Here is a 20,129-nt window from a genome sequence, read left to right on the forward strand (position 1 = left end):
TGTTGCGACCGCAAACAATGAACTCGATGGGTGCTACACACGCGAGGTTAAGCGGCCCTGTATAATGGCCCATTGTGAGAATCAGTTAATTTATGCCGAACCGTTGTCGCTTGCCATCTACGTTTCGGACAACGCTTCTTTGTTCTTTGACTCGCGGCTCTTTTCATTAATTCGAGTCTCCCAAAGACGTCCCGCCTGGATCGTACGCGGTAGGAGTGTTCCACCCTCGCAGGCCCATTTGTGAATCTAACGGCCTGGCGTTCGTCCGTACAATTATTAATCGCCACACCTCGACTATACCTTGGCCAACCCTTGCATCCAGAATCAGCGAAATGGAGCCACAAATTAAATCGAATGGCGAGCAGCGGCGCTGTCTTCACTGCTCGTAAGAATAAGCGATATTTAATAACCAGATCCGAGGGAATTTTTCGAGCGGCGTTTAACTCGAAATGGAGATCACCGGTTTTAACAGAGCGTGGTTGTTTCGTTCCACGGGAATCGGGGCGCAATTACGCTCACGCGAAAGATGCCCAAGCAATAAGACCAATTAAGGATCGCGGACGAGCGCTCGCCGTGCTCCTAAGCTGCGTTCTATCCCCGACCATTGCCGAGGATAACGGCGTATGATCGTTAATGGACTTCGATTATCGATTTCGTGGTCCCGCGGAGCACGGAGACCCCCGTGCACGGGAATAGGAAACAAGCTGTATAATCTTGTCAAGCTACGCTCGCGACTCGACGATGTATTCTTAAACGATTCAATGAAACGTTATCGAATCTCGCGAATCCGGGTATCTCGAGCTTTGGCTAAGCCCCGTTTTACCCCGATTGATAGTCGAACCGCGACCAAGAGCGTTGCTGCGTCAGAAAAGATCACCGTCCCTCCTCCCCGAATCGACACAAAGCACAGCCTGTTTCGCTCGAGAAATACAAACGCGCGGGTCGCCTCTGAATCGAATCAGCGCAGGAAACTTCCTTTGACCGCTGCTAGAGAGAATTCGTTAAAACTTGACGATTTTTCCAAGTCTCGTTACGCGTGGCCACGGTCAGTTGTGCGAGGTGGAACGTCGGTTTAATGGCGGTCAACTGCGCGAGTGGTTCTCGTTGTCGCGTAATTTTCTCTTAAAACAATGGGAGCGTTTCGAAATCAAACGGACATCGGTCGAGCCTGTTTCCTCGCGAGCCTGTACCGCTCGCAAGGGGTGAATTTCGACGGGGAAACGCCGCCGCCTGGAGGTTGCAGAATCATAGCCCTCGACTACCACCCCATCCGCTTTTCGCTCGCTCATGCGTGGCCGTGTGTGGACCTCGGTCAAACGGACGCTTTGTAAACCTGTATTTCCCTCTGTACGACCATCGGTTGACACGGTTCCGGTGGCCTCTGCCGTGGTTACGCGTTTCCGTTCCGCGTTGCAGCCCAGAATCGACGCGATCCGCTCTCTCGACTTGTCCACGGGGAGCTCGGGGTAACGCGATCGACGATGCGAAGACGCGATAATCCTGGGTGGAAACGCGTCGCGGAGAACGGGAAAGATCGAATCTTGACTCGAACGTTTCTTTCGAGGATAATTAAGGCACGAAAGTTGGCGAGGAAATGGCGTAGATCCGAGATTATTTGAAGATAGGAGGAGCGCTCGCGCTTGGAAAGCGCGATGTAAAATACAAGACGCGTTGCGGAGGTTCTTTTGTTCCGCTTTGGGAATAATTAAGGTATGAAATTTGGTGGAGAACCAGCGGAGATTCAAGATAACCCGAGAATAATATATACGCTCGCTGGGCAGGAAATATGTAGGTAACTCTTTTTAGTAACCAGATCCGATCAGATCCGAGTGATATATTACAGCGTTGATTTTGGCCAGCTGGGTGGCAGGCGAAAGCTGCTCGGCTTCCAGCAGGCGCAATATTTTCACGTTAATTCGTTGATTCTCTCCGCCGGCTACGGAGATTTATAATGAAAGTTTATTGGCGTCGCCCGCGAACGGCTACGTGGACAAACGTACCTACCATCCGTTTACTCTTTTCCTCTTTCTTCTCGTTCACTTTCGTTCGCATGGATGCCTGTTCAAACTTTCAACACGCGAACTCTCCAGAGTTCGTTAATCCACCAATCTCCAATTTTTATCAATAATATTTCCACGAAACATTTACGAACTGCCGTACGATGCGTCACGCAATCTGTTCGATTTGTCACAACCCTCTCTGTCTCTCTCAGGATGTAAATAAAATTACTAAGCGGTACGTGTTTGCAATTCGCAGCTGATACGTAATCAGAGGCGCGGCATTCGAACGGGCTCATCAACCGCGGCTATCCGATCAAATCATTTCTTCGTTAGACACTAAACACATTCCCGCGTCTATCCATTGTGCGCATAATGCAATCGAAATTACACGTCCAACGAGGTACAATCGTTCCACCGCTGAACGCGTCCCTTTGTGTCGTTCGTTTTAACGGCGTTTCGTGTGAAACGTTTGCTTCCTCCTGGCACCGGTGCAGGATCAGAGGATACGGGTGTAAATAAAATGTCAATAGCCCCTGTAATGCGCGTGCATACGTGCATACGCGTAACGTCTGCGCACGATCACTTTACTACGAACAGGTATTACGCTCTCTGTTAACAGCCGACTGTTCCCAATCGTACGACCCTCTTCTTCTCAAGATTTCGCATGCACAGCGTGCCCTGATGGCCATCAACTCGAGTTCTTCGAGGAGCCACTCAGCCGGCTGCGGGCGCATAGAAATCGACCCTTTTCGAGGATTTCAATGTGGCGACGCGATCACACCGCGGCTTGAATCATCGCGTCCCATCGTGTGCCACCTACATCTTCATCGTCGTCGATGGAATCAGCTATGTATTCGTCATTTTTTTTTTAGATCTTCGAGGAAAGAAGAAACGCAATGAGTATCGATCGCGCGGACAATTATCGGAGGAATGTCGCGGAGCAGACACAGAATTGAAAGTAAATCGGAATTCCGTGGTTCGATATCGAACCCACTCGGACACGCCGCTGCTACGCTAACGACGTAACGAACGAAAGAGGGGCTATCCGAGAATCGATAGGGTTCGCCTGGTCCTCGGTCGGAACCATTTTTATTTCGTAGGAGCGGGCGAGCTAGCGCCTTCCCCCTCGACTCCTCGCGTAATTGCTTGCACGCACGCTAGCCTGCCACTTCGTACACCCGGGTAATCCGTTTGAGTCGCGGCTGCTTTTAATTTCCCCGTTTCATCCGTCTCGGGACGATGCGTTCCGCGAAACACACGAGACGTCCCTCGAGAGTTCTCGCGGAGAACGTCAAGATTTTGAAGACCTTCATGAATTTCAAGGTTGCTGCTTTTTTCGACCCCTCGTGTCTTCAGATTAAATAGCACTCGGTGTTTCAAGGTTCCTGCGACTTTTGAATTCAGGGGCTCGAACCCTTCAAAGTTTCGACCCTTTCTCGCAAGAGCGAGCTCCTTGAAAGGAAATTATGTTAAGTAATTAAACCACCGTCTCTGGTTCGCCCTCGAGGCCATCAGCTCTGAGGATCGTCGTCTATCAATTATACGGGACAATGAATTCGATACAAGTAGCGTCTCTCGAAGAATCTCGTTCCAATTTGTCCTCGATGGTAGAAACCACTCGGCAGTGGAACGTGTTACTGTTGGTGACCGTCCACGGGACGCGTAACGTGACTCGGACAATCGGACACGTGCTCGACTCCGAGGCAAGAGTCGGATTCCGATCGAGCGCTCGACAAACAGGCCACGACTCTCAGCCTCCACCTCGCGCTAACCCCTAATTAAAAAGACGCGACTCGATCGCGCGCGAACAATCCGCGATCGATCGTAAGACAAGTTCCGGCGGCGAACCGAGCGAGGCGAAACCGGAAGAGTTGACTGTCCCCTGTCCCTCTAGTAATAACTCTTTCCCTGGGTACAATTGCTGGTTAACTTGGCTCGTCTCGCACGCTGGCCACGTTCGCGAATGTTTCACGAAGCATTGCTCCCCGTCTCTTCCTCTCTTTGCGCGTTCCACCCGTTTTGAGTTCGCGTGCTCATCCACTCGGACGTTTGGTGGCTCCTGGAACTTTCGATGGGCGCCACCGATGAGAACGAGAGTCGAGACTCAGATCGAGAGTCGAGATTTATGGTATTCATGGAATAATTTGCCGACTACACAACAGGTCCGCGCGGAACGGTGGTTAGGTTTGTAGAATTTATTCGTTTTGTTGTAAGGAAGGAATCATTTCGCTTTCGAACTTTTTCGACGGCCCCTGGTTGTTAGCTGGTGTTATTAGTTCACCGAGAGATTCCGCAGTAATTCTAGGAAACGTCGTTCCGATTTTGAGGCACGTTTTCTGATACCTTCATCCAATTTGTCCGGGCGTAACTCAATAGGATCGGGATCAGCAGGTGGAGCGATGTTTTCCAGGGCTTCTTCCCTTTCAGTTTTCTTCCCGGCGACGGTAATAGGTATCGAGTGATCCCCACAATCATTCTTAGAAAAGTATTCCGTGGCCGTGTGCGCTCTGAATAAAATCGATCGCCAGCGAGCACCGTGTATCCCGTTGCGAGTCGACTCGCGTGTAGCCGGAGCGCGCAAAAAAAGACAAAAAAATAGGGGGGAAAAAAAATAAGCGAAAAGAGAAATAACCGCACATTTCACGGTACATTACTCCGCGAAACGTGTTCCTGGTGTGTATCCAAACTTTTGATCGATGGTACATGCACGCCTCCTTTCCCCCTTCCCGGTTTTCTCCCGGCAATCAGCTATTTATTTACTCACCCCATCGCGGTGAACGTTCTCCCTTTCGCGCCGCGACGTCTGACGTAGAAAACGAAGGGGTCGACAATCGCCTGGAGAGCGTCGCGCGTAGTCTGGTGCCAGAAGGTTGGTCAGCAGTCCCAGAAACGTGGATACTGAAGAGTTTTCGTTGACACACTTGGAATCTGCTGATTGAGAAACGAAAGTGAGACTTCTTCTCGAGACTTAAGGTCTCTTTTAACGACTACTAAAAAGAGTCCTCGTTGGAATAAGATTGAAGCAATTAGCGAGGATAGCACCAAGCCAGAGTTTTAAACATTGAGACGGAGGAAGAACAACACGATGGCGGAGAAATAATTAAGAAAGTTGGTGCTACGATTTAAAGGTATCGAGCGCGACAGTGGCAACAACCTTTTTTCCCCGGTCTCCTCCGCTTCCTGCCTCCTCTGGCTTCTAGTTAATCCAGTCTCCAGGTGGCTATGTAAATTTCAACTCTTAATCGACCCCCGTAGACACGGCGAAGATAGAAATCACACCGCGCCGGTTTATCAAAGCGTGGAACACCAAAGTATCGTGCAGTTTGTTATTAATCTCGCAGACTGGCAGGAATCGGTGAGAAAAGTACTCGAGGGGCTGAAGGAAACTCGTGGAGGCCAGGCTTAGAGAAGTAGCTCGGTGCTCGAGGAAACTTCCGGCTCGTAATTTCGGGCATTTTTCAGCAGCGCAGCCAGGAAGCTCGACCGTGGCGTTCCACGCGTGCCGCGTAGTTCGCATTTTACATTAATTCGCTGTTGTATACCTCGCTAAACGCCGTTAGTCCGCGTGAATTACAATCGCATCGGCAAACGGGGAGAGAGAGAGTGGCTTGGACCGGCACTTAATAACAATTACCACGGGAATTACGACAAGCCGAGCTTCAGCGCCGTAAATAAGAGGGTAGAGACCCGTGGGCCATTTTTATACCACTTTCCCGCTTTCTTCGCCGACCATTGTCTCTCTCTCTTTCGTGGCTACCTTTTTCAGCTCGCGCTCGCGAAAACAGTGGCTACCGCGTTCTCTCCTTCTCCGCCGCTAATCTTCCCTTTTCTACGTTTTAATTGTGATTTAGTAGGAGAGCGCGCGCGCGCGCGCCACCCGCTACCGCACGATATCCTTCTCGCGTAACCCGGTTTCCCGCGGGCCTTTCCAGCTACTCCTGTAATTAGTACCACTAATTAACCCTGCCACGGTATCCGATATCTCCGCGATCTCGATGCAATCTTATTATCCTTAAGTAACTTTTTTCATTCGAAGTAAACTAAACTACTACGGGGTATCGATATTTATTGATTAAAATGCAAATTGCCGCATAATGATGCCGCATAATGGGAACGCGGAACGGAGAACTGTTTTCGATTAAAGAGGATGCGAGAGAATTTCATCTCGCGGAGGAGGAAACAACGAAACCAGCTGCGCACCCCTCGCGTCCCACCTATCCGTCCGATCGAAGGGGAGAGGTAGCGGAAGCAGAAGGACGAGATTAAGAATGTTATCGATAAATGAATAATTCATAAGTGAAAAGCTTTCAAAGATACGGTTCGCCGTCATGGTAATAAGACGTTCTTCGATTCGTGGGATCATTAAAGCGGCCAGAGTCCGACGTTGTCCATTTAGAGATGAATAAATTATTGCCAAGTTAAAGGGCGTTGCGACGGTAAAGAAACGGCTCGTTCGCTCTTCACGGTGCTCACCAAAAGACCAGAGGCTAGCTGGGTTTCGCCTTCGCTTCTAACCACGATTCCCTTATTTCCTCGGGGAAATCGCTAGTGGCACGGTAACAAATTAGAGAATGCTAAACATCCAGTTTTGTGAACCGCGCGTTCTCACCGTGTTGCCTCGCGAGAAGGGAAGAAAAAACGGGAATTCGAAACACGTACACGTCCGAGGGTGAACTTTATCGCCTCAGCTGTACGCGAATTCAATAGACACTCCTTCGGAAGAGAAGCGTGTTACAGCACCTTGGATACACCGTGGAAAGCGTGTTTTATAGCGCGCAAATTCAACGCGGGAACTCGACAATGAGAACGAAGATCGAATCAACGACACTCAATGGCCATCATTTGGGCTCACCTTTCGCTCGAGTCCCCTCGATCCCTCGTTGAATACGCCGTTTCAATTAGTCCCGACTCGGGATGTACTTGTTTCGTACAGATTCACTGCACCCCGCCGCCTCGATGAGGAAATAAATTCGTACGAGGGTTTCGTTTCTCCACCCTCTTCCTAGGTTCTCGCGACATCTTCTCGTCGTTCTTTCCACCCTTCTCTGCATCTCTCGGATGTACAGTGGCAGCGAGGCTCGAGTTTGATTTGCACGTGGACAGATCACTGTCACGAAGATCGTGTCCATTTGAGAACATCGGCAAGTTTACTTGCACCGGTCTGGCGGACGGATTAATGGTACCTGGTGAATTGACGCGACGCGTCTCCACGCGGAACGAAATTGCCGGCAATAATTCGTCCACGTGGAAGCCTGGCTTTATGACAGTTATTAAAAATTCGTACACAAGAGTTATCGAGCCTCGCCGGTCTGAACCCGTAGTCGAGTGACCGAGGGGATTGTCTGGCCGCGATTTATAGGCGTATCGAGCCTCGTGATAGCCGCCGCGAATTTATCGCGTCCGTGATTACGCGACACGCTCGACCCTATTTTCTTTGTCCGGGACCCTTGCGTTTCCTGGCCGGATTTAGCCCGCGTGGTTCATGAACCGAGGGAAAAATAATGAGTCTGCGGGTCCGACGGAGAGGAAAGAGGTCCGTCTCGCCGCACCTTCTTCGGAAATCCTGCTCCCTATCCTTCGCTCTGAAAGGGTGAGTCCTGCGAGGGAACCGTTCCCGCGGATCGAGCATTAATCCTCCCCTCCTGGAGGAGTCTGTGTTTCGATTCTTGTTCCGCTAATGGCGACCCCAGGGTTGCTCTCGCGCCCTCAGCCACATTTCCTTTGGATTACTTTCACATCTGTTTACCGCGAAAATATCGCGTTTCTTCACGGACTCTCATTCGGTTTCCGTCGCTATTCGCTTAGCAGCCGCGTTTCTTTCGAGCAAACTGCTTAAACTATTAAGTTACTTTCGCTTACGATTATCTGGCAAGTTTATTTCAACTTGTCTAATTAGCCTGTCGCCACGCGTTTAAATGGTTCTTTTCGCAACGACTATTCCTGGCGTCTCCGAGTCAAGAACAGTCGTCTGCGACTTATTGTTACACGCGTCTCTGCCTCTACCTCCGCGGTAATTACAATGACTCGCGCGGGATTCTCTAAAGCGCTTGAATTGCACCGCTTCCACCGATCGTTTCCAGCTATCGCGTTATTTTGTCTTTGATTTACGCCACGATCGCTTTATCCGTGTTTACTCGTCTACCTTGGGTTCCGCGGCGCGGTTCGTTCTTCTTCTGCTCGACCTACTTCAGGGACACTGTGTCTGACTAGATTGTGTCAATTCTACTTGCACCGAGTCGCTCGCGATAATATCCTCGTTCACTGAATTCTCTTATCCAGTTTACCTCGAACACAAATATCGCAACTTCCTTCAACTTCCACACTTCTGTACGGGGCTTGAAGAAATCGTGCGCGGATGTAAAGCGAAGATTAAATCGAATTAATCTTTCTTTCTGCGCGATCCTGCGGCACGAGGAACAGGTGACGCGCAGGAGACGTGATTCAGGATGAAGAGAAGGGGTTAAAACTTAGGTGCCTAACCTCTGAACGATGCCTTTCAATATCGAAAGGCGACGTCGTAACGGACACTCGGTTGGTCAATATTCAAACGAAACGTCCCCGCTCGAAATTTCGTCGGACCCTCGTCAAGAGAAAAATCGCCGACAAGTATTATCGAGCCTCCCATTCGCACCCCTATTTACGAGCGTCGATTTGCCTGCGCGGCGACACCCTCGCGCTGGGAATTTCCAAAGTTTTGCACGGCTGGTTTACGAGCGATGGGAGCCCGTCGCGGAGTCATCCGCGCGGAAGGTGTCGAAACAGGTGCGGCGCGGTTCGCGGCGGAATATCCCCACGGATTTACGCCCGTACCCCCGCGGTATTTTCACGGCTGGTTGGCCACCCTTCTTATATCTGGCCAGAGGGGAGGAGGATCGGCAAAGCGGGAATTCGTGGCGGCCGCGGCAAAAGATATTGGCCCCCGGCCGCCCTTTCATGCCAGAGACGGTAGAAGATGGCGCCATTTTTCCGTGCCGCGCGCGGGACCATGCGGAAACTCGTTCGCGAACGGTCAGAGGTATCGAGGAACGGGTATTCCCGGTATTTCCTGTCCGCCCATGCGGAAATAGTAACGTTATGGTAAGTATCGTCTGGAGGATCCTCGCGGGGACTACGCGGGGGTTGTTGGATGGCTGGTAGGACAAGCGATGCCATTCTACAACTATTGGAGGAGGAACCGCGTTCCACGAGAGGGCCCCTCTAGCGTAATACCTGCGGAGGAGGGCTCTATTGTGGCTCGTAAGCCGAAGCCTCGGGGTACATCAGCTTAAAATATAATGCCTCCTTCGATGGACGATGTAAGTATTGGTTCCATTGTTTCGAGAGATTTCGACTGAGATTTGATCGAGTTTTCTGTTTACTCCAAACGTGGGTCGAGTCGAATTTATTCAAATTTTCAGGCGAGCATGAGAGACTTTCAAAATCGAACGGCCACTTTATTCGATGGAAGGAATATCTCGATAAAAATTGCCCTCTGTAATGAAACGAGCTCGATTAATTTACTCGGAAAGTCGTACAGAATCGCCTGTTTAATTGGCCATTACTTAAGACTAATCGTGATAAAATAAACCGTAATTTCGTAAACGAGCGTGGTCGATTTACCGACCCGGCGATGGGGCTTAATTACTAAAATGACCGCGTCGAAGAGGCTGTTCGCGTCGACGCTATTATCGTTACAGAGGATCGATCTGTTAAGCTAGCGGTCAAACTTTGCGCTGTCTTTGATCTCCTTCCATAAATGAAAGGGGATGACCGCTGAAAGTAGCTAACTTTGTTCGTCTTGATCTACTCTGGCTCGTTACGGCCCAAGTTTATCAGAGTTCCATCCGGGGCTCAAGTCAAACCGAAAGTGACAACCGCCGTCGCGGTGTCGTCGATTTTTCGAGAGTCCACGAGCCCCGAGTAAAGGGAAACAGCTTGGCTTATGATTTTAAGATTAACTCGAGCTGCTTCTGAGTCAAGAAAGAACGGAATAATGCGATGCTCCTCCAGGAAGCGGCGGAACGTTACCCGGAACAAGCAACTCTGGACTTTCCGACTACTTGTTTCCCAGACTATTCGAAATTTCATCGTTTGGTAAACTTCCGTCGAAGATAAACCAGTGCCGGGTAATCGAGGTTTTAACCTCGCGTACTCTCAGTGTGGATGTTTCTCAGTGGAACAATCTTCCAGTGAGGACCGAGCTTTTTGCTTGTCGCGTCGATTCAAGATATTGATTCATCAACGAAGCGACTTGGTGGAAACGTAATCGCAATGGAATCGCGATCGTAACTCCACTAATGAGAATCGGATCCCTGGCGAGATCAACGAGAGAACCGTTTCGAGGTAAGCGTAAATTCGGATGTCGTACCTGACGCGGAACGAGGCTGATTTTTATGAGCGATGTCGGTTGGCGCGCGGGCTTTTTCGCGATACCTCGTCGGCTGACAAACCGCACGGCTCGCTTTTCTAGCGGGCTACCACCGTAAACATGCACGCGTCAGGTTCGAGCCGAGAGCACCTAACTTTCAGGGAAAGTGCGCATTTTTACGACCCCGTTACGTGACATATGAAGCCACGGGAACTTTGGTGTCCCCGTTGCCGCTTAACGAACGCCTGCCAAGGGAGAACGGAGACACCTCGATCACCCTCCGCGCCCCTGCACCGCGGATAAGCAACAATTTCAGAGTGGCTGCGAGTCTGCAATTTGCGCAACGCCAGGGAAAAGCGGACGCGATATAAACCGTCCTCTGGAACCGAATTAACGGAACGCGACGAGATATTTGTTTATTCAACCCCTCGAGTGCACACGCGAATCATATCGATGCTGATAAATCGTCTGAAATGAACGATCGATCGATCGATCCGGTCGAATCGTAATTTGCAGGAATCGAACAGCCGGATTCCCATTATACGGGAGCATCGAGGCTCCTCGACCGCTGGTTATTTCGCGACAATTCTCTGTTTCTGTTATCTCTGGCGTGCTCCTCATTTCCTGGAATCAAACGTGCACCCCCTCTCGTCCACCGTTCGTCCCTATACGCCGCGCAAGAATACAGATTTTCATCCGGCAGACGTCTTTCCAGCCGCCACTTTCAATAACCGAGCCGCGAGCGTCGGATGCACACTCGCGACGATTGATTTCAGAACTCATTATTTCGCCCATTCTGCCCGAGCCTCCTCCTCCAACGCGCGCGCCACCCTCATTTTCTCGTTATCGAAAACGAAACTTATTTCGAGCCAATGGATGCTGGCTTCGCTGTTTCCAATCCCGTTACTTCCTTTTTCAGATCAAAAGCGAGGAAGAGAGAGAGAGAGCGGCAGCCTGATCGGACTACCACGAGAGCAAATTTCAATTTTCACCAGGTCGTCGACGCGATAATCGCCCTTCTCGCTCAGCGACGCCTGCTCTATCTCTCCCTTCTTGAGAAAGAAGAACAGACACCGTCGTTGCCAGCCGGGCGGCCTGGCGAAATGAACTTTATCACGCGGCTTGGATCTTCATCGGTGAACGCGCGCAGCCCGCCCCAACGCGAGGAACCCTTCGCGGCGACGTTGACATTGCGGCCAGGATTCATGGCTTTCGCTTCCGTTGGGTCACCGCCACCGACGCTCTCTCTCTCTGTCTCTCTCTCTCTCTCACCCTCTTTCCCTTGTTTCCCTACCCGTTACTCGAACTGGCACGCGGCGAGTTTAACCATACGTTTGTCACGACTCTCGAGCCTCCGCTCCGTTCCTTTCTCGCATGACGGATGAGTTCGCGCTGCCAGCTGGACCGTGGGACTCTTTTTGCTCGCCTGCTCTTCCCGCCTATCCGTGCACTTTTTCAGAGCTCTAAGGAGGCGTAAAATGTTCCTCCACGCGCGCTGTACGTACGGGCTGCTCGCCATTATTTTTAATCACCTCTTACCTGCACGAGGTTTGTTTTTCGCGGCTCAAAGTGTACAATAAAAATATTCAACGCAGCGCTCGTATTACAGCCAGCCTCTTCTCTACTCTCCGCTGCACTTCCTGTCAGTTACACTCGCGTTAACTCTTCCCGTCTCTAGAGAGTAGCGATAGCTCGAGAGCGTTTCACTCTCATTACATATGTACCGTTTCTAGCGTTAGATGGTAATTTATTCGATTATCCGTCGTTAAAATTCACGCGCGTTTCCGTTTTTCTACGCTCGCCGGCGCGCGATCGTAGCTTTTATGGCTCTCATAACGAAAGAGGGAAGGCACGGAACGAGGAAAGTTGGAGCGCGGTCGGACGCTCCGTCGAGAAGGCTTAGTTCGACGCCGAGAAGATATCAGAAGCGACTTCTCCTCTTTACCGGGCCATTTTTTCCTCCCGCCGACTCGAAAAATCTATTTCTCACCCCGATGAAACTTCTCCACTTTCGCGTAAACGATCCGCTATAAAAATCTGCATGCGATCATTTCGACGATGGTTATCTCCCGGATTCGATTCGCGACTCGATCAGCGGAAAGCACGCCGGGATTCTTTCCGCCCTTTCACGCTCCCCGTCCTCGCCGATCCCCTATGAAAACGTTTCTTAAACGATGCGTTTAAAAAAACTTTGTAATTCCTTCGTTTCTTTCAATTCGCCTCATCCCCCTTCCTGGGATCGACGTTTCATTCTAGCGATTCTTCCGCGATTGCGTTCCAAAGATCGCTCGAATTGCTCGTTTCTGAATCTCGCCGAGCGATTTCTTGTTACTTAATACTGCAGACAGCTTTCACTTCCAAGACTAATGTAATTCTCCTTTCAGCTGGCTGGCACGATGATAGTAATTTACGTTTCTTCCGTCTCTGTGGAACGGTGAAATTAAATAAACACCTTGCGTCGCGTACCGTTGGAACGAACCGTTGCCCGTGATTCGAAAGTGCGTTAAAGCAGTCGTTTCAACCATTCGATTCCAAACGGCTCGCGAATGTTTTACCTCCGCCATCTTTCCGTTCCTGGCCAGCGTTGTTTCGCCCGCGTATTTTCCGTGCTCGCGCTGAAAATATTTCAATCCGGGATCCGCGTGCAAATTGAAACGTTTCTGCGCAACGATTTCGCCCAGTATTGAACGCAAATCGAATCCGCGGAAGATTGTTCCGCGCGCAATTAGTTTCCACGCTGGTCTTTCCGCTCGATTTGAAAGGACTTCGCTATTTTCCTGCTTCTCTGTCTTTCTGTCCACGCGAGACGCGAAGCGCAATCTTTCTTAAAAAAAATAGTAAAGGGCTGAAGGAACGTATTAAAACGGAGCCATGTTTATACGACAAACAAGCTGAATCGTTTCTCTATATACTTTGCTGGTATCAATCAAGCTAACTCATCGTCCTTTCAATCACTGTTTCCCGCCTGGAGAATCTATATCAATTGTTTAACAACAGAAATTGATTTTATTTTAGAGCCCACGCGTTTCACCGTGGTCTCGTCCAATAAAAAAGTTCGTACCTGCCCCCAATCACGCGGACAATTTCAATCTCCGCGTTTTTATCATCGCCGACAAAGCGAGAGGAGTCTGTCGCTCGTTGCCGAGGCTCCGATCCAATCGAGCCGATGACACAGGTAAATGGAAGCGGGACGAGAGAACGGGCCGCGGATAATTATTTTTATTTGGCCGCGCGATATCTGAAACGTTATCGAGGCCAGCGGTCTATGATAAGTTAATCGAAACGCCGGCGAGCGTTCGTGTGCACGGAAACGGGCGGAAGTTAGCAAGTCAACGGTAGTCGTATCGGGTAACGCAAATTGTACGTTTAAACGGAAACACCGGAAACAGAAGCTCGGAAATTACAGTGATATTTGCGCGGGACGCACGAACGCGCACCGCCTCTCTCTCTCTCTCTCTCTTTCTTTCTCTATGAACGTCGCTTCTAAAAAGCTCGCCCGCGTCCGTAGCCGGAGGAGGCGTCCCGTAAAAGTTGGCCAGCCGCGCAGATATCGGGGACCTGGGTCAGACCTGGCTCCCGGCGGCTAAGAAATTTTCCGCCGCGCCTGGAGGGCCGGTTAAGTCGCAATCTATATGCAAATCCCCGAAATCTCGGTGCCTCGTTCGGTCGCAAACACCGTGATTACGCAATTAAGACGGTCGTCCGAGTTGGGTTACGCGAGACGTAGACACCGGGGAAAAGAATGGACGCGAGTCCGTGGACCGACGAGGGGATAAAGATTGCCTTGGCCACGGAACGAAATTTAGGGGTAGAGAGAGAGAGAGAGAGAGAGAGAGAGAGAGAGAGAGAAAGGTGGTATAAGTCAGCCCCATAAAGGGTAAACGAGACCGTCGGAGCTGCCGTCGTTACTTCCATCCTCTGGATCTTAGTTTTCCAGAGACGACGAACTTCTTCCCCTTGCGGTCGCAAGTTCGTCGGCCGCTATCAGTCTCGGTGACGCACGGTAGGACCGAAATAGAGAGCGAAAAATAGGGAATCTCGACGGTCGAAGGGGTGGTGGCTCGTCAAGCGACACCGCGAGCCCATTCCCCGGGAAGTTTCGAGCAAGAAAGTGGTCGCGTTTCCGCCAGACGTCCGGAAGAGACTCGTCTCACCCCCTGGCGTGGCGATTCTCGTCGTCTGCTCGCTCTCGTTCTCGGTTAGTTCGCTAGTCTCGCTCGCTGGCGAAGATCGCGATCAAGAGGGAACCCGGACATTAGCGGGCGAATTAACGTCCGCAAACGAATTCCGCGCTCTAAACGGTGGTTGCATCGGAGAATAAAGGACCGTGGGAGGAGAAAGACGACGGGGATCGTCTTTCCTACGGGCGATAAAGGGACCACGCTCGAACGCGCCTCGATTTCGCGGGCCAGGTAAACGGGGGGCTCTTTAGTGATTCAACGGGACGTGAGGCGCTGTAATACCCTCGGTGAAAATAAGGCGGGCAGAGGAGCGACCCGGTACCTTCTTCCTTCGTACAGACTCATTTTACGCTGGCTGGCTCTCGCGTGAACCGCTTAAATTGGACGAAATTTGACGCCCCCAGGCTTATTTGTCGGCGGTGCTCGCAGGAACGCGATGAACTGTTCTATTAACCGAGCATTACTCGGGGCATTAAGTCATTTTTGGGGCGGTAACGGGGTTAGCGAGCGTTCGTATTCTTTATTTTCGCTGGGACTCGAATAATTAACCTTTTCTTCGAACGGCGACTCTCGAGTTGCATTGCCACCATATCGAAAATGTCGTCGAGCGCAAAGTGTCGAGTAACCTGAAGATCTCTCGCTGGATTCGTTTATCGAGGAACTAGCGATTCGATCCGATCGTTTGGTGGCGAGAATCATTCGCAAGGCAACGCGAAGATTTGGACGAGGGCATAATTTGAAATTGGTAAACGTTATCGTCTGGCTAGCGCTCGTTCGATATGTTACGCGCGTAATTTACTACGCGTAGGCGAGTGTTTGTGATACGGCGAAGGGGGTGGCAGTGTCATCCGCGCAAAGCGTCGATCCGCGTGTTTGCCGAGTAAATACATATAAGCTGGTCAGCTCGGTGACCTACAATAATCAATGCGAAACGCCAATTAAACGTGCTCGCGATTATTCCCGGGCATTTGCGAAACGAATTTACGTTAGCTTATTATAATGTTAATTCGCGCGAGGTCCGCGGCGAGAGCAAGGGGACCACGGGGTTATATACCCGCGGTAATAAATTCTACCGCGTTCTGTCACGCCTTTGTGTCCGCCCCGGGCCAAATTCAATTTCGTCCGCGTCGTTTATACCTCGTGGCCCGCCTCTAATTGCGCTCGCGCGCGTCAGAAACCGCGCTTGTCGCGAAAAATAAAAAAAAAAACGAGAAAAAGAGAATAAAACAAAATTTCTCCTGCCCTCCTCGCGCTGAAAATATAGAGGAAAATATGCTCTGCTCTTCGTTGACAATTTATTCAGAAATGTTTATGAAAGACGTTGCGTGCTGTTAAATTGCAAACAAAGCTTTAGCGTCCCACGCGTGTCACGCGTGTAACGAGACAAGCGCAGGATGCAACGCTCGATCACGAACGAAACTCAGCGTCAATCTGGTAGTCGCGAGTGGTCGCGAGGAGAGGAGCAACGCAGCGGTCGTGACGGATCTTTCAACTAGATCCTCGATAGACGTTCAAACGGGTCGACTCGGAGGCAGAGGAGAACAGCCATCCGACGGAGGATGAAACGGACTAACAATAAGGGGAGAGGAAGAGCAAAGGTAGAAAGAGCGACGGAGCAAGGGGTTGAATCGCGGCATGGAAGGCGCTGCTGTTATTCAAACGGCACGGGAATCCACGCTGTTGGAGTGGTGCGCGCCGACCCACCCGACAAAAGACATTCTTTTCGTCCACGATTGAATATGCGATTCGTACACCCGCAGCTACGCCAGAGGCACCTTCCGCCTCTCCACCACCGCCACCCACCGCTCCCAGCCATTCTTCCATTCCGCCGTCTCCGACGGTCGATCTCTTTTTCTTCCTCTCGTACGATGACCCGGCGTTCGTCCCGTTTTGTACCAATGGAACGAGCCCCGAAGAAGAGACCCGGCGAGAGGAAACAATAAACATCGCGGACACGTTTATCATGCGCCACTGGATACCGTGTGTCCCGCCACGGACCTCCTCCGATGCGGCTTCTGTTGCGAGCAGCCTGAAAAGGTGCACACGTTTCGTCCGTGTTCCAGAAGGAGGCTGAAATATATTTTTAACCCGGACCATGAGAGACGCGATGTTTCGTTTCGTTTCGTTGCGACCTTGGAAAATCGCGGCTCGACTATTCCATTTTCGAAAGCTACGCGCGTCGCGACGTGACCCGTCAGTACCACGCAAACTTGTTTCCCGCTCGCCCCTTCCTTTATTTTCCTTTCCGTCGCCTGCGGGAGCGGCGGATAAAAATTCGCTCGACCGGTAACCCCAAAAATGCTCGATACGGAGCCCCCTGGATATTTTTTCACATCCCCTCGAAACTTTGATCTCAGAAGCGAAACGGTGCGCTCGTGAAAATTTCCAGATTTCTGCGCTTCAGGAAACGGCTGAAAAATTTCGCGCGAAATTGATGCTCGTTCCTGCTGCCGCCAAAAGCTTGTCGCGCGTTTTCGACGTTGCTATTATTACCGTGGAAATTCACGCAACGAAATTTCGAGGGTAGAAGAGGAGAACGAAAACGAGTGTTCAGCCCGAATTTTCTATCCCGTCGAAATTCGCGTTGCGAGCGGCTCTCATAATTAATTCACCGTCCACGTCGGTCTATCGGTTCACGATTAATTCCACCGTTCGATCGAGCGCGATCGAATCGGTTGCTGTTGACTGTCGAACAGGTCCGCTATTAACCCAGCCATCAATCCAATTGAATGCACGAGGTAAGGAAGCTCTAGGAAACGCGATTCGCGAGTTGCCAGAAACGTTGTTAGACTCGCGTCGAAGTAGTTTAATTGTCTTAACAAACCTGTCTGGGTCGACAATGTCAGAATTATTCGAGTTACACCGATTTCTTCCGAAGCAATGACAGAAGAAAAGAGGGACTAAGCTTCCTCGATGACAAAGCCTTTCTCTTTTTTCCTCGGAGCGATAGGATCGAACGAAAAGTCAAGCAATGCGAGTGATCGATTTGGTGCGAAATGGCTATTTCAAGAGTATCCCGTTGCGATGCAACCGCGTTTGGAATTCGCGGTCAGACATCTGGAGAACAGTCGCAGAAGACAAATTGCCGTGAAGAAGCACGGCAGGGGATTAAGAATACGGAGAAACGAGATCTTGGTTAATTTACATTTTCCAGCGTGCAGCTTGGACAGCCGCAAACAAGCGAAAACATCGGAAAGTGTAGAAATGTTGCATTTCAAAGTTGTTAAACTGACTCTCCATGGCGCGCCAAAATATTTGATGATTGATAGAAAATTACCTCTTATAACAGTATGAATGTAGGTTCAATTGGTAAAAAATTGATAAAAAAATTATATATACAACTGCAATAAGCTGCAAAGAGCATAAATTTATAATAAAAATATGAAAATTAATAAATTACGGGTTGGTATAGTATGAAAATTGTTTTTATCAGCTCGTAAGCTTGAGGAGAAGGGGGGTTGACGATAGTGGGGGCGGGTATATATAAACAGTGTGAGCCTCATTAAGACCCTTTGGCCGTTTGGACGCCGTGGCAAGAAGGTCTGAGTCGGGATAAGTGTGGTCGCTGTTGATGGCTAGTTGTGGACGAGCCAAGGGTAGTGGACACTGATGGACGCTTGTGGACGGTGGTGGACAGTAGTGGACGACGGTGGAGGAGCCAAGGCTAGCGGATACTGGTGGATACTTGTGGACACTAATGGATACTTGTGGACACTGGTGGATACTTGTGGACACTGGTGGATACTTGTGGGCACTGGTGGATACTTGTGGCCAATGGTGGATACTTGTGGACACTGATGGATACTTGTGGCCAGTGGGGATACTTGTGGACACTGATGGATACTTGTGGCCAGTGGTGGATACTTGTGGACACTGATGGATACTTGTGGCCAGTGGTGGATACTTGTGGACACTGATGGATACTTGTGGCCAGTGGTGGATACTTGTAGACACTGGTGCATATCTGTGGACACTGGTGCATACCTGTGGACACTGGTGAATACTTGTGGATACTGGTGCATACCTGTGGACACTGGTGGATACTTGTGGATACTGGTGGATACTTGTGGATACTGGTGAATACTTGTGGACACTGATGGATAGTTGTGGACACTGATGGACGACTGTGGACGGCAGTGGACAGTGACGACAACTACTTTTGCCTGCTGATTGGTAAGTGAACAAAGAATGGGTCCCTGCGTAGTCACCTCCACGGGGTGGGCCTGGCCACTTGGTATCGTTTGCGAGAGACCGGTCTCTCGCAAACGATATCATGCTAAGGACTACGCACGTAGACATAAGCATAATTGTAGATTTAACGCTAGTACTATTCAATCGACACAAATTCACTTTTATTCTGTAGATTCGATCATTATTTTGTGCATTCATTATTAAAAATTTTCTTCAATTCATACTTTTATCGCGGGTGATCCTAGCGTTGAGTCATTCGCAATACATTTGACATTTTCCAAGTCCTTTTCAGGACTTTGAAACTTTCAATTGCATTGCAAATTGTATTATTAATTAAATTATAGTATAAGTTAAGTTAAGCTTAGGTTTTCGCCGATGGATCGCCGTTGGATCGCCGCTGGAACGCCGTTGGATCGCCGATGGAGCGCCGAGGGATTTTAATTATTGATTTTTTTACTTGTTTTATTTGTTTTATTCGTTTTATTTGTTTTATTTGTTTTATTTGTTTTATATGTATGTAATTCCCCTACTCCTTTCTTCATCCTTCTAATAAAATTGTAAAGGAATACATTTTCTTATCCAAAGTGAGAGAGCCATTTCTATAATCCGTTACTGCCCGTTTATCAAAGGAGAACATATTGTTCTCGCATAAATCGGTTCGCGTTTAGTCTGTACTGATAAAAATGCGTTACATACTCCCTTGAGCATTCTTATTTTCTGCTACGTGGAATCGCTTCACGTAGTTTCTCTTTTCCTTATTTGTTCGAGATTTCGTCTTCCATGGTCACGCAGCGAAATAGTCGATACTCAATCAAACTGATGTGGTTTTCGGAGCCCATTGAGATCTCGCAGCCCTTGTCGATTGGTACGCCCGTTGGGTACTCGACTTGGGTATAGGCTTAGCACATTGGACGCGCTCATCGCGGTTCGTTCCGAGTAGCTCCTACCCCGTGTCGCTGGGGTCCTAGACCTGCTGTAAGACGACTTGGGGCGGTCTGCGAAGTTCGTTCTCGTCGGTGGGCAATGCGTCCTACTGCTAAGCCTTGCTGAATTCTTGATGGTAGCCGCATTCACCATTGGGGAGAGCGTGGTATCAATTGTTTCGATGTAAGACGTGGCATAACTTGTTCGCGATTCGCGTCGGGTATGGTTCGCTTAGTGACTAGTGCTGAACCATCGGGATAGAATGCTCTCGCGAGAATTAACGCAGGTTTATCGGTACTTGTTCGTTTCGGTCGCGTCGCGAATTTTATTCAATTTTTACTTCAACTTAGTTCCTTTTCCTAACTTTAGTTTAACTTTCCATTTAGTAGTAGTATCCATTTTGTTTGACAGTAAAATAATAGATTATCGTATCGTATAATCTTATTTGAGACACTTGAATTTTTCTAGAGTGTCACTTTAAGTATT

Source organism: Xylocopa sonorina, chromosome 12, assembly GCF_050948175.1.
Source record: "Xylocopa sonorina isolate GNS202 chromosome 12, iyXylSono1_principal, whole genome shotgun sequence".
NCBI lineage: Eukaryota > Metazoa > Arthropoda > Insecta > Hymenoptera > Apidae > Xylocopa > Xylocopa sonorina.